The following is a 14,750-nucleotide window of genomic DNA, read 5'->3' as shown; positions in this document are numbered from 1 at the left end:
TTGAGCTATTTCTCTCTCTGCTCACCTCTGCCCTTTTGAGCACCTTGGCTATTCCAATTAGAAAGTTAATGCTTCCCCAGATACCTTATTTGACTGATCCTGTTAACTTCCCAGCACATTTTACAAGGAGCAATCACCTACAGTGAGATGGGACATTCCTGTATGGTGAATCCACATCAGGCAAATATGCTTAGCTTGGTGGTGATGGCTGGCTCCTGAAAAGGGAGATGTGCATTCCTAGCAGTAGCAGCAGCAGTTTCTGACTCTGTGCTGGCCAAAGAGCAAGTGCAGGAGAAGATGTATGGGTGTCTGACAACTGCCAAAATACCTTGGCAAAATGCTTCCCATCCTCTCACATACAAAGATGGCAGGCTAGATTTTGTTTTGTGGACCACTTCGACATAGCTGCAGCACTGCTAGAAGGTTCCAGGTGGGAACATCTGCTGTGGCTGACTGAGCCAATACAAACCTGAAAAACAGGCCACTGCTGTGGAGGAAGACCAGTCCAGCCCTGCAACACCTCATGGACTTGTGAGACAAGGGCAAACTCACCAGGAACTAAGGCATCCCTTGGCCCCGAAGGGTAATGTCCCATGTTCATCTGTGAAACCCTGAAAAAGACAATTCTCAGGGAGATGCAGCGAGTGTGGGCAGAGCAGGGGAAGGCCCAGGGGTAGCCTCCAGTAACCTCAGCAACAGAGCAGTATGAGGAGAGGAGGTACTGAAATGGCTGCTAGGGACAGCAGACAGTAAAGTGACAGAACTAATCAGCACATTTGACTAATGATCTTGATTGCCAAATACATTTCAAAAAATCCCATGGGAAGCTCTTAGAAATAACATTCTTACTGAAGATGGTGCCTATTTCTATATCTCTTCTGACTGCAAAGAATGCTTCATTTTATTTGTATTCTTAATACTGAGTGAGCAAATAAGGAGTCATGAAGCAGAACAACCAAAAACTGCCTCTGCAGAGACATTTATTACCCATACCATTTTCTCCACTAGTTTCATGAGGAGCCATCACTGGGAAAAGAGGCAAATTACTAGGCTGGCACTTGCAGGTCCCAAGACCTTTCCTCTGTGAAACTAAGAATGTTAGTGAGAGGATATGATATACAGTGACATGTCTCTGGCCATCATTGGAGTTCAGGGTACAGAGAAGGATGAAGATAAGTAAAGAAAACAGTTTATAATCTGAGATTTTAAATTAGAAAAATTATATGGTATAAAATTAACTATTAAAAACAAAATGGGAAAATAATTATAGTACACTGTTCCAGTGTATTATTTTGCATTATCTCGAAATTTTTCTTTCCTAAAATAGATACTTTAGATATTTGAAGATTTGCGGCTTCTCTTATCTCCTGTTTTGCTAATAATAGCATTAAAATAAAGAGTCAAAAAGAAAAGACGAACTGGGAATTCAACCACTAATCCCAAAATAGAAAAGGGAAAGATGTTAATCTTGTTTCCTGATATGAAAGGTCCCAGGAGGAAAGACAGAAGGCTGAAAAAAGAGAAAGGTCTCTTCCTTCCGTGACGTTTTTAGTATTTTTTCCATTTTTTTGAGACCAAAATAGTGTCAAAATCAAATCCTTCTCCCCAACACTTTTGCATTAAAATAGCATTTTCTAGTGGAACAGTTCTGTCAAAATGTCATGACCAACTCTATTCAGCAACTTCTGTTGCTGTGGAGATCTTATCAAGGTTACAAATACAGCATTAGAAATAATATTTTCTCAGCCAAGCTGCTCCTTGCTTTTCCAGCAAAGGAGCTTCTCAAATCCTTGCTCCCAAGAGCATTCACCTGCAAGGTGGGAGGGGTAAGACAGCCTGAAATGGAGACTGCAACACTTTTCAGGAAAGTTGAGTCATTTTGGGATATACCTAGCCTACTTAAAACAGTTATTCCTGGCTTTATTTTTTTTTTAATTTATCTTCCTTCCTACATAAACATATCTGGGAATCTCTAGGCTCTGCATAAATGTTTGATAATGTTTTCCTCTAAAGGTAACAAGCCAAACACTCCATGCCTACATCTGCCATTTAAGTTACACCTTGTTTTTCCCCTGGAAAGAAAAAAATCGATCCTGTCTTTTTATGGTTTCAGTTTATATTGTCTCTATCTCTGTCTATTTTTAGGGATCAGGGAATGGTAGGCAGCAGATATCTGTTGATACCAGGCAGTGCTGAGTGAGAACCAGGCTCCAAGGGATGGTAATTAAACTGTATTTGTCAGTAGTGCTTCCAGTTGAGCTTTTGAAGTATAAATCACACCCATCTAGACACAGTCTAGAACTAATTAGTCTAGAAACTAATTTAAGTTTCTCAGACAATGATATAATCTTGTGCCTGTGCTTGTACACATGGATGTACACAGCTCTTTACTCAAGTAACCATCACTGGCTACATCACCCCTGACCTGATAAAACCAATGAAGTAGGGTGTTCAAAGCAGTGTCCTTTATATCCCTCAGAGAAGTTACTCTGGGTCGTATCTGTAATATGAGACAGACCCACATTTTGCTTTTGTTCATTAAAAAGAGGGCTGTCTTTTTGAATCCAGACATCCCTTGCTCCATATCTTTAATGACAGCATAGTTTTCATGAAGCTCCCTGATTACTTGCTCCAAAATCAGATCCTCTCCACCTATCAGAGAAATGTCCTCAGTATTCCTTGCCCTCAATGCACCCAGTCCCACATTTTCTGATCTACAAACCTTCAACAATATGGTAAATTTTCCTCTAAAGCAACAGGAAATACACCCAGAAGTGCCACAGCCATGGGACATTAGGCACTCATCCAGTATAAATTCAGTCTGCTGTTTCAAATGCAATAAGGCAATTTTGTTGGATTAATTTTCACCTGGAAGATCTTATGCCAGATCAAATACTGCCCATTTTGCACTGCCTCTCTAGAGTGTGACTAAACACACAAAGCCAATATCTACACCAGAATGCATTCAACAGAAATAGGATCATATGTGCACCCATGACTTGGCTCAGGTTTGTTACCCCTGTGTGATCCTGGAAGGGATATGTTGGGCAGGAACAGTCATGGTACCAAGGCTGGGGGGAATTCACAATCCATACAGAAATGAAAGATTCTCCCCTGGATTGTGGGATCATGATTGGGTCTGTGGAAACTCCTGTTTAAGCCACAATCACCTTTGGTTTGCTCTCCCCATAAGGCTGCAGGAAAGGGCCCACACCCCAGCAATGCAGGCTAACTGGTTGTACCTTGAGAGTTTGACACCAGTCCTCTAAAGCAGGGCAGTTTCCTCATCCTAATGAGATGTGGACTGGACCACTCCTTGGTGACAGTATCTGAACTCTTCAGAGAATATCTACAATGATTAACAGAGTCTGTCATTCCACTTGCAAAGCTATTGATGATAGGCTTATCACTCAAACATGTCTTTAGGTTGGAGAATTTTTAGCCACTTGTGGTTTTACAACTTTCCCAACCTTTGGTCATGCTATGCTTAAGAAATTCAATAAAAATGACTGTTTCAGCAACACCTGAAGATAGGAAGTAGGGAATAACCAATGTGCTTTCAATACCTTAGTGGTCAATAGTGTAATAAAAAACTTTAATCTGCTCACAGTGCCCTTACTGAAAAAAAGATGGTTAAAGAGTAATTGTACAGAGTGTCTTTTATGTAAGCCCAAGGAGGAAGCAAGGAAGCAAGAATGGTCTCTGCTCTTACTAGGGAAGATGGAAAACTGGAGACCATAGTTTCACAGTAACCAATTTTCAGCAAAAACATCCCACCCTAGAGTTCCATCTTCATCTCCCATTGAAAGCCAAGCAGGTCCTTCACAGCTACATTGTGAAACACCACACCTGCACCACCACTCCTGAAACCCTACTGTGAACTCCACAAAAGAGCCCGTTGGAGTTAAAAACAAAGTAATTTCCACAATGTGTTAGTTCCTTGATCTGCACCGGCTGACTGAGGGGCTAACTCCCTGCAGTGCAGGGGAAGGAAAGAGTACATGGATGCAAGGAGAAGGTAGAAGAAACCCTGTTGTCTTGTCACTACCACAAAATGCCTCATACTGTGGAACCAGAGCCGAAGGTCCCAGTCTCTAGGAAGTCTAACCTTTTGAAAAGAATTCTAATCAACATCTAAGAAAATAAATCCAGCCATCTTGTGCTGATAGGTTTGAATGGGGCACCCTGATATATGATTGCACACTGTTGTATATTACTTCCTAGTAAAGAATCCTTCAATTTATAATGATTTTGTCAACTGTCTTTTGACTAAGACTCTTCCTTTGTAAAACAAACAAAAAACCAAAGCCTCTCTCTTCTGTGTTACAAATACTTACAGTGACATGGGAAATGCCAAGGAAAATGTTATGAAAAATTAACAGATACTTCTGAGGGGTTTGGACACAAGGGAAAACCAGACCATAAAAATCCCTAAGATTGTTTCTAGAAGCAGCAAGAACAAAAGCCCATAAAGAAGCTAGTTGTTTTAGGAAACCAGCAAAGTGATTGACATGTTCTTCAATCTCATCTAGGAAACTCTTCTGCTATCATCTAAATCTAAGAAAAACAAAAGGGTAAAATGCATATATAACTCTTCCTTAAGTCACCAAAATACTGGGCAGTAATTTATCATCATTCAATGTAGTTGCCTAAAGCTTTTAATTCAGCTGAATGACCACAATTAAAAAGCATTGTGAACTACAACTGCTGTACTCAGCAGATGATAACCTCTGATGTGGGATTTTCTGTCCCCGATGTGGGTCACGCTACTAAGGTCAAGGAAAAGAGAAGATTTTTACCAGCAGATCTCTACCACATCTTTATTGAAGAAATAAATCAACCTTCAGTTTTATGCATCTGTACTCAAAAAGAGAGAAAATAAAATTCAGGAAATCGATCTTCAGTGTTTCCCAATAAAAGCTATTTGCTTGCTCAGATATGCTTGACAGGTTTTGAAGACCATTTAAAAATAATCAGTGAGATGAAAGTGTAAAAGAGAGCTTGGCCTTTTACATGTCCTGTGCATTAAACTCTTTGAACATTCCTTCTTGACCTACATTTGGAGTAGCCTCATTAGTATAGTTTACGATACTTGTCAATATTATCAGAAGCTCTCTTCTGTACCTTGTCACCTGTTCAGAGAAAGGAGAAACCTGGCACAGTTATAATAAACCAGTTCAGGGATGTGAGTTGCATTCGTACCTATACTGACAATTGCTTTGCTGTCCTGCAAGCTCTCCTATCACTTGTCCTTACCCTGTTTCTGAGATTTGGAAATTATTGCGTCCACACGAGAATTTAGACCCTTCAGATGGAGGACTGTGTCATGTGGGCAGCCTAGTGTAAAAGGTATGTTCAGTCCTTGAACTGAGGATGAGGACATGCCTTCCCAGCAGGGAGTTGTCCCCAGTCATCCACAGGTTATCCATGCTCTAACTTTTGGGCAATCTACCCCATTACTAAAGGACACATTTAAGCAAAGTGGTTAGATTCTCATTTAGCCTAGGCACACTCCCACAGCCTATGATAAACCAAGAAAAGGAAGCGGGGTTCAGACCTGCTATGTAATTCAGCATTTCATGTATGATATTTTAGGTAGCTGCAGACTGCATTTTATCTTACTGAGACACCTGTTTTTCCATGGGTTGCCATGGAGCTACAGGATCTATCAGCAGGTTGTGAATTCCACCTGGGGAGCCAGGATCCTGCAAGGTAAAATCCACTTTGACAATGCTCAAGTTCCTGGCAGATTTAACCGATGGTGGTACCTTTCCAGTGACAGAAATAAATAACTTTTACTTTCATCTGGCAGATCTGCAGTAATTAAATCTACAGATTTAACAGAACTTATTTTTCTGTTAATTGTGTCAGGTAGTTTTTTTGCTAATGGCTACTCCCTGTGCTCCCTCTGGGACAGATTTGTCATTTGTCCCCCCTTGATACAAATGCATTTGCAAGTCATATTCTTCACGGTCATAAACTTCCTCAATGATTAAGTTAACAGCATGAAACTCCAACTTGTAGAACTGACAAAACAGGACTTAGGAAAATTACTGTCTTTTTTTTTTTTCCATGAGGAAAAAAGATGCCATAGACATCATGCCATGTGGAGCTGTTTCAGTTTGTTGATATTTTTAAACAGTTTGATATTTTTATCCAGCTGTGGTTTTTTGGACAAAATAAATAATTATAAAGACAAAAAACCTGTCATTCAAAGCAAGCTCTGAGGTATTTTGGTTAAGAATATGAATTTTTCCTATGTCTTATCTTCTACAACACTGCTAGATAAAAATAAAGTCAAGCTATGCAGTCCAAAAATAAATAATCTTGCAGAAACAAACTATTATGTTGTTGTACATTTGAAAAATACAGAAAATATTTTAAGATATAACTCTAGAGATGCATGAGAAAAATATTTATTGTGTTTTATCAATGCTCAAAAAGAAAAAACAAATTCCTTTCATTCCAGAAGAAGACCTAGCAATAAGGAGACCAAGCATGCTTACAATACAAGCCTGTGTCAAGCTCTACACCTGTGTATGATAAAGACAGCCACATGAAAGGATAAGGGCATCAACTAGCTGATGATAGAGACTTAAGCCTTCTAAATCACATGGCAAAGATAAATTAGAACTATCTGCCACCTACATCAGATGGTGAAGGAGGCAGGAACACAATGCTCTGGATACCAATTAGTGGCATAATGGAGCCAGTATCTCATGTTCTAGTGTGTCAAATTCCAGCAGTGCCAGTGAGATCAGAGCAGAAGTCACAGCAAGGTCACTGCAATCTGTCAGCAGGACAGTTTCAGCCAAGTACTGCATCCTAATCCCCGTCTGCTGAGAATCTAGTGGAGGAGAGATGCCTGCAGTTAAAATACGCCTGCAGCAATATCCTCCAAGGGCATTGGGCTGGAAGCAGAGTAGTGCTATACAGGATCATAAAATGAAGCTGATTTTAACTTAAACCAGCACTTTCGGTTTTGGTACATGAATGTGTTGAAGTCTGTCTGCTCACAGAAACACCAAGGCATCAGCAGTGTGACAGGGACACATTACAGTACAAACACCTTCAAATCACTTCTCCTCCACTTCCAGATTGGAAGAGATACTTCTGTATGGAAGGTTAACTTTTCCTGTACTCATTCCTTTGGTAGGTCACCATGAAGAGTCAGTAAGTTCATAGCATAATAGCTAAATGATTTATTCTCCCTGCCCCAACTGTCAGGCAGAGAAGTAAAGTACCAGGACAAGCACACATGTACAGTGCTGTGCAGTGCATGAGGCACAAAGCAAAAACCTTTGTCCTAGCTTTTTTTTCAACACCAGAGATAATCAATCAGAGTTATCCACACATGGCAGCCTACCCTTCCATGATATGGTCACACTCTCAAATGTTAACACATCTGTCATGCTTCACACCTGCCCATGCTGTACATAGCTCCAGCAAGCCAAAGAGCTGCCAGAGCAAAATTGGTAAGGAATATAATTTTTCTAATACACTCAGAGTAGCTGGAAAGTAAGGCAAAGTCATATGCTTGGGCTGTGGCATGGGGCACTGGGGTCACTGCTTTGTCTATAGATACAGTAGTTACATGCATGATACAAAAATAAGTAGTCTCCTTTTTCTCCATGTGCACTGAAAACTCTTGAGGTAAAATAAGTAACTGCCTAATTTGGTCAAAGTATGTGCAAATATAGAGAGAAGGACCCACTCCTAGGGATTAGAAAACACATTAGTCCCATCTTTGTTCTTCTTGAGGTCCACCAGCCCCTGTTGTTTACTCGTTAATAATCTTCTGTCTTCTGAAAATTATTCTGACAGGGACTTATCCTCAGGGAAGCAATTTGGAGTTAAAATTAACTTCTAATTATTCAAAACAGTTGTTGGAGTAAAGGAGGTGGGGAGGTCAATTAGTAGAAGACATAGCAGCAGTGGCTACACTGTGCCCTTCTCAGACTTCTGCAAGCTTCCATTCAGGTAAGGTTTCACTTTGCAGCTGGCCAGATCTAAGAGCCAGATCTTGGTGCTACAAGGAGTGGGCTGCCTCCTCCACCATTCCTTTCTATGCATTCCTGTACCATCTCTTGCATGACTTGCTTGAGCTGCTCTGGCTCACTAAATCCTGAGAATATTTACTTGCTTGTGTTAAATGAGGGGGCTTGTGTGCTCAGCTCAGAGATGAGCTGGCCTAGCAAGGGCAAGAGGCCAAGAAAGAAAAGTGGAGAATTGTGCAGTTGATGACAGGAGGAAGAGTAGGAAGAGGGGAAGAGAGAGAAATGAAAGAAACTGGCTTTTACATGTGATGGTGACCTTTAGATCTGCTGTACTGTACTATCATATCTGACCCTTACATACCAAAATCAAAGGAAAACAAAGCAATTTAAGATGTGTGAGGTTCCATTTGTATCACTGAAATCTTTCTCTACCCTGAACTGAAGGAGCTAAGTGACAGGACAGAGATTGCAAACTACATAGGGACACAAGAGATGCTCTCCTTACAGCAGAAGATGTTCACTGTCTGGATATCTAAGCAAGTGAAAAATACTGTCTTGTTCCTTTCCAGAAAAAAAATTAAGTCAGCTGGCAATAGCCTGATATGTGAGGACCTACAGGCTGTGCAAATAGGCAAGTGATTTAAACAGGTATGGAAGCATGCAGGCACCTAACAATTTAAATTTGATTAAGAGGTGGACACAGTTTTAAGTCTGTATATAAATGCTTCCTATTTTGAAAAGGCCAACTAATTCACCTGCTGTGAAGTGCTAGATTTCTTTTTTTTTTTTTTTTTCCATTTGCAAGCTATTGTGAAGTGCATGAAGCAAAGAGAAGAGATTTGCTGAGAGAAGTAGTGCATACAATCCCAGCAGAGCCACTCTACCAACTGAGAGCTGTAACTGTGGTCACATGGAAAATCTACCCAACGATAAAATTATACTTGCCTTCTTTGATACCTCATAACTGAATCAAACAGTCTGAACAATATGATCAGGATGAGGGAAGAAGAAAATGGAAGAACCACTGGAAAATGAGCAATATTGCAGTTTCCAAACAGAACGCTGAAGGAGAGCTTTCGTACATCATACATACAATCACAAAATATCCTGAGCTGGAAGGGACCTACAAGAATCACTGAAGTGATGCCAGGCAGCTCCTGGCCCTGCACAGGATATCCCCAAGAGTCACACCAGGTGCCTGAGAGTGTTGTCCAAACACTTTGTGAACTCAGGTTGGTACTGTGACACCCTCCCTGGAGCGCCTTTTCCAGTGTCCAGTCCAGCCACCCTCTGGGTGAAGAACCTTTTTTCTAGTACCCAAACTAAACCTCCCCTGACTCAGCTTTATGCTGATTCCTCAAGTCCTGTCACTGGTCATGAGAGTGAAGAGATCAGTGTCTGCCCCTCCACTGCCCCTTGTGAGGAAGCTGCAGACTTCGATGAGGTCTTGACGCTGCCCCTGCCGCGGCTCTCCTCGCCCTGGCTAGCTCTTGCTCTCTAGCCGCTGGCAGCGCCGAGAGTGGGGAACGGTCTGGGAGCTCGTTGTCCCAGACCGAACCTTCAGAGCCTGCGAGCCACCAAGCTCTGCGGTCTCAGGTGCGTCGTGGGTGCCCGATGAAGGCAAGGAGGAGGCTCAGAGTCCCAGGTTCTCTCCAGAAACCAGGCTTTATTCTAGGGTCGGGAGCAGTGGATGGGGGAAGGACTGGAAAGGTCAAGGGTAGGACGGTCTGAGCGAGGAGCACCTCCGTGCGCTCCAATTTAAGGTGGGGAGGGTACAAACACAAGAACCAATCAAGGCATCTCAGGGGAGGAGTTGGGGGGAGGGTTTACAATGTTGGGGACCAATAGGAATAACCTGTGGGAGGGGCGGCAATCACAATGCCAATGGGGCCTCGAGTGAGGGATGAATGACAGGGAAGGAGCTAGAACAAAAGGTGGGGTTTACATAGATTGATGGGGTTCAGGGGCAGGAACAGGGTGATGGACAAGGAAGGTTCAGGAAAAAGGGGAGGGGTTTACAAAACTGACAAGCGGGTAAAACCATTACAACCCATGGGGGGAACAACATCAGGAGCAAACCATTTAAATTAATAATCAGAACAAAATAAACAGGCGGCAACAAGGTCTCCCCTCAGTCTCCTCCAGGCTGAACAGACCAAGTGACCTCAGCTGCTCTTCACACAGCTTCTCCTCAAGGGCTTCACCATCGTTGTAGCTCTCCTCTGAACACTCTCCAATAGTTTAATGTCTGTTTCATATTGTGGCACCCAAAACTGCCCCCAGCACTGGAGGTGAGGCTGCCCCAGTGCAGAGCAGAGGGGACAATCCCCTCCCTTGCCTGGGTGGCCATGCTGTGTCTGATGCTCCCAGGACACTCCAGGTTGTCTGGTGCCTCCTGGCTGCCAGGGCACTGCTGGCTCATGTTCAGCTTGCCATAGACCAGGACCCCCAGACCCCTTTCCACAGAGCTGCTCTCCTGCCTCTCACTCCCCAGTCTGTCCATATATTCAGGGATGCCCTGTCCCAGGTGCAGAATCTGGCAAACACCTTATGTTTCAAACTGTTCTTTGAAACAGGAATAAACACAACTGCCTCCATCTTTTTTTTTTCCCTGAGAGATCAAGTCCTAATCTGTGCTGCTTATAGTCTTTGTATGATATACATCTGGTATATCAAAGCTGAGTTTTTTCCAAGGCAGGGGAAGGCTACTTACCTCCCACTGTATTTCTCTGTGTTCCTTTGCTGGCTGCCTGAGTGGACTGGTCTTTGAAGATGTCATGTTCAACATGGATATCTTGACCTTTGCCCAGTGCAGCCAGGGGAGACCAGAGAATTCCATTTCATCACTGTATTTCTACCGTTGTATTTCCAGCCACTACCTTGCTCAGCCTCTTTATCTCTCTTCTACACTGATCATCAGAATCCCCAGTCCTCTGGTCAAACAGCGTGATGTTCGTTGTTCCTCCTTCATTACTTCATTGCTCTCTTCTGTTCAGACTGACACCAGGCATCCAATGTTCTCCTGCAATCAAGCAATTTGTATGAAGATTTTTGGATTTCTGAGGGCCCACTGCTCTGCTGCTTAAAATGTAGAGATGAATTAAAATTAGGAGACTGAAGTCAGGTTGGGATATTAGATGCCAAGGTTTTAGGTCTCTCCTTTCAGGCCAACGATGCAAAGAGACACAGCTAAGTAGTGCATTGGAATGAGCACCCAGAGACTTTTGGGCAGATGTTAAAAGACTCATTATTGCTTTGTATGAGTACATGCATTCAGTGATGACATCCGGTACTAACAGTTGATACAAAGCCACCAAAGCAGCTCATGACAGCACTTTCATGCATGGCTCTGACAGCTGCTTTAGATTCAACACTATGTCCCATGTGGAAGTGGAAAACCCAGGTTAAATACAGAATTAGCAGGTAATGAAGATAGGACCTGATGGTAGAATCTCTCCCAGTAGCTGCATTTTCCCTCATCAGCAAAGCTGAGCAGTAATATTCCTGTCACAGTGCAGAATAATTGGAAAGTGAGATGATCAGTTGCTAATTTCATAGCCTCTCTAGCTGCTATAAAAGTGCATCTTTGTCATAAATCCATTCATAAGACATTTCTCATTGTGCCACCACCAACAACTTCTTATGCCACTGTACCTCCTCGTGGAATTAAAATCAGCAGCACAGGAAGTCTGAGTAACTGAGCATGAAAAAACATCAATAGCAGGGATAATGCCGTACTGTCACAAACCATGAATTACCCACCATGAATTACAAACCATGAATAGCTCCTACCAGAAGAAAAATCTAATTTATAACTCTTATCAGTCTCAGTTATAAAGACTAACAAATGAAAGAAGACTTCCTTCAATTTTGCTGGAATCTTGCTCTTGATGAAGATTTTGAATCCAATTACTGATCACTTGATAGGCTTTTCTTTAGATCTATTCAGCATTCATTTACTACTTAAAGACTATCTGATACTGACAGAAACAACGATTTTGGTAAATAATTTAAAACTAAGAATCTTTTCTCTAAATTTAGTGCATACTGTGTTCTATTGCTCATCATGGTGGACATGTATTTGATGAACAAAAATGCCAATATAGTAGGAATTTATTTCAACATAAAATGCCTACTATAACATTATTAATATAAGATTATTTTTGAACAGTTAGGCAGATGGAACAGGCAAAGTGTTCTGAAAATAATGATGACTTCAGAGTGTGACACCAACTCTGTGCAGCTCATAGCAGTATATGGTTACACCAGACATCTATTTTGCATGGATAGGTCTCATGCTAGGCAAGAGTGTGTTACAGGATGGATCCACATTGAATGGTGTCAGTGGAATGGAAGCTGATTTTGGCTTCTTCACTGTTACAGGAAACTGCTCAGCTGACCAGAAATATGCAGTATGTGAAAACCAATCCCCCACAGAGGATGTTCAAAGAAAAATCATTTTCTGGTTAACAAGTGTAAGTACACTGATAAAGGCCCAAACTTGTATCCCATTGGACAGTAAACATTCCTCATTACTCTCAGCATTCACATTCGGTCATATTAACCAGCTGCCTCAACAGGTAAGCAAGATAACTCCAGGACAGAGACTAGAAATATGATTAAAGATGGAGAAGTTTAAATCAAGGTCTGGGGACTTGGTCTCAGCTCTAATTCCTCTTATACCGCTGAAAGGCAAATGGTCATATGGCAAGTCATTACAGTGCCAACATCAATATTACCATGGCTCATGGAAACCAAAGGTGGTTCATCCTCCTGAAAAAACACCACCAGTTGCATTATCTGCTATGGAGAAGCACTTACTGAGAACAGTAATTAGGGCGCTATTCTTTTAGCTGATCTTTATTCCAGTCTATTCCTTCCATTATGCAACAATATGTCTATTACTAGCAATGAGAATTTCACACATGTAAAGAGCCAAATATTATAGCATAAACCTCACTTCCCAAATCATAGCTTTTTTTCTGTTTTTTTCTGGGTTTTTTTTTCACCCTGTAAGAGAATCCAATAAATCTAGTGCAAGGATGAAACAGAACAGATCATATGCTCTAGTGAATGCAACAAAGTAGAAAAAAAAAAGAATAAATAGAAAAAATAGACTCATATATGACTATGTAGAGAGGCAAGAGAAACACAGCAGCTACAGAAGAAAATTAAAAATAGTAAAGACAAACCCAGTGACTGAAAATGTGAGTTATGAAACAGACTCAGAATATACGAATGAATGCTTGGCTTTCACACTGGAAGAAGAGAAACTTATCATTTCAAGAGACAGAATTTTAAGCCAATTGAAAAAAAAAAAAAAAAAGAAACTGAGTGTTTATAGCAACAATAACTGCTCTTCTCATATGAACAATTGTATGTTCCCTTCAGTTTGCTGATTCCTGTCTCTAGTGCCAATGCCAGCCTAAACAGCACCCACCTTCTTCCCACCACCAGCAGTCTGGTCCTGTTTCCTTCTTCATGAGGGCAGACATTTAGAAACTCCCAGGGCAAACAGGTTTCAAACTGACTGAACCCCCAGTCCCCATCTAAACACTGATTTTTTCAGCTGGGTCAGTGCACAGCTGCCCAAGCAGGAGCTGAAACACTTAGGAATTACAATAACTTGCCGGAAAGATGGGGCCAGAGGTTATTTAGGACATCTTAAGCAGACTTGCCATCACTTGCCTTAATTCATCATTCAACAAATGTTTGTTTTAGGATCAGCTGGCTCAGCCTCTGAGAGAGGTAGTCCCTCATCTCATGAGTCCACTCTCTCTTCCACCCCATGTCTCAATTTCCGTTTGGCAAACACAGGTGTTTTTGCAGATTTACAATAAGCAGGACTGATGAACTTATGCAGATGAAAAATAGATTTTGCCTTTGTTTTGTTCCATTTAGTTCTCAAGGGATACATCTTCCACCTAATTCACCCCTTGCGTACACACTTGAGAGCATGAGCCAGTACCTGGGGAAAGGGACACAGGACTCACTCTGTCCAAGACTGACTTAGCTCATGTATGTGTTCATGGAGTTACAGTGCAGCGGGCCCCAAAGCTGTCCTCTTTAGCTGTGCACAGGCAGTCACTTGTTTGTTGTACCTGTATACACAATAAGAAAATGATTGAAGTAGCAACTCACAAATAAATAAACCGTCTCTCATGTTCCCTCCAGTTGCTTCCACTTTGGGTGATTTCTTAATGCAATTGCCCAATCTGAAAACAGATACCTCTAGAACCTTCTTGCTCATCCACTTGTAGTTAACATGATTCTTGTCAGCAGAGACAATCAGAAAATCCAGCTCAAGACAGTTTTTAAAACATCCATGAGTGGACACGGTGTGCATGAATCTAGAGAAGATGATCCACTACTCTTGCCTTTTATTTAATGCTCCAATATTTCTCTTTAAGAACTGCTAAATGTAAAAGAAAGGAAAGCTTCCTAATATGCTGAAAGAGAAGACAGTTTGAGACCTCTTCAATCAATGTGGCATGTCGCATTATATGAGAACTAGAAAGGTCAAAGAGAATGCATTGCTGGAAAACAGCATAACTCTTCAAGGCTGACAGAGAAGTCAATGCAAAAGCAAAGAGAAGAAAGACAGTAAAGGCATTCACTCATCTAGCCTAGGTAATGGGAATTTGAAAAGTATGAAGGACCTAAGTTCCCATGATCTTATGAAAGAAACGATTCACAACATGGTGGGTAAATGGGACAAACAGCACAGCCAGTGCAAGGCAGAAAGTGGTCAAA

General features: G+C 41.6%; 1 long non-coding RNA gene across 5 annotated transcripts in view; it reads right to left on the bottom strand.

The window, feature by feature from the left end:
* Positions 1–14,750, bottom strand: part of LOC111933666 (uncharacterized) — a 102,603-nt gene that overhangs the window by 34,627 nt on the left and 53,226 nt on the right. The window contains exon 6 of one of the 5 annotated variants that reach the window (XR_015286474.1): positions 10,711–11,019. The exons of 3 other annotated variants lie outside the window; for them this stretch is intronic. This is a non-coding gene — a long non-coding RNA (uncharacterized LOC111933666). Of the gene's footprint in view, positions 1–10,710; positions 11,020–14,750 lie in introns of those variants that run through there. One more of the 5 variants, XR_015286473.1, reaches the window with a different exon arrangement.

Source organism: Cyanistes caeruleus, chromosome 4, assembly GCF_971803275.1.
Source record: "Cyanistes caeruleus chromosome 4, bCyaCae1.hap1.1, whole genome shotgun sequence".
Classification (NCBI taxonomy): Eukaryota; Metazoa; Chordata; class Aves; order Passeriformes; family Paridae; genus Cyanistes; species Cyanistes caeruleus.
Note: the sequence above shows the minus strand (reverse complement) of the source record. Positions and strands in the feature narration are given on the sequence as shown.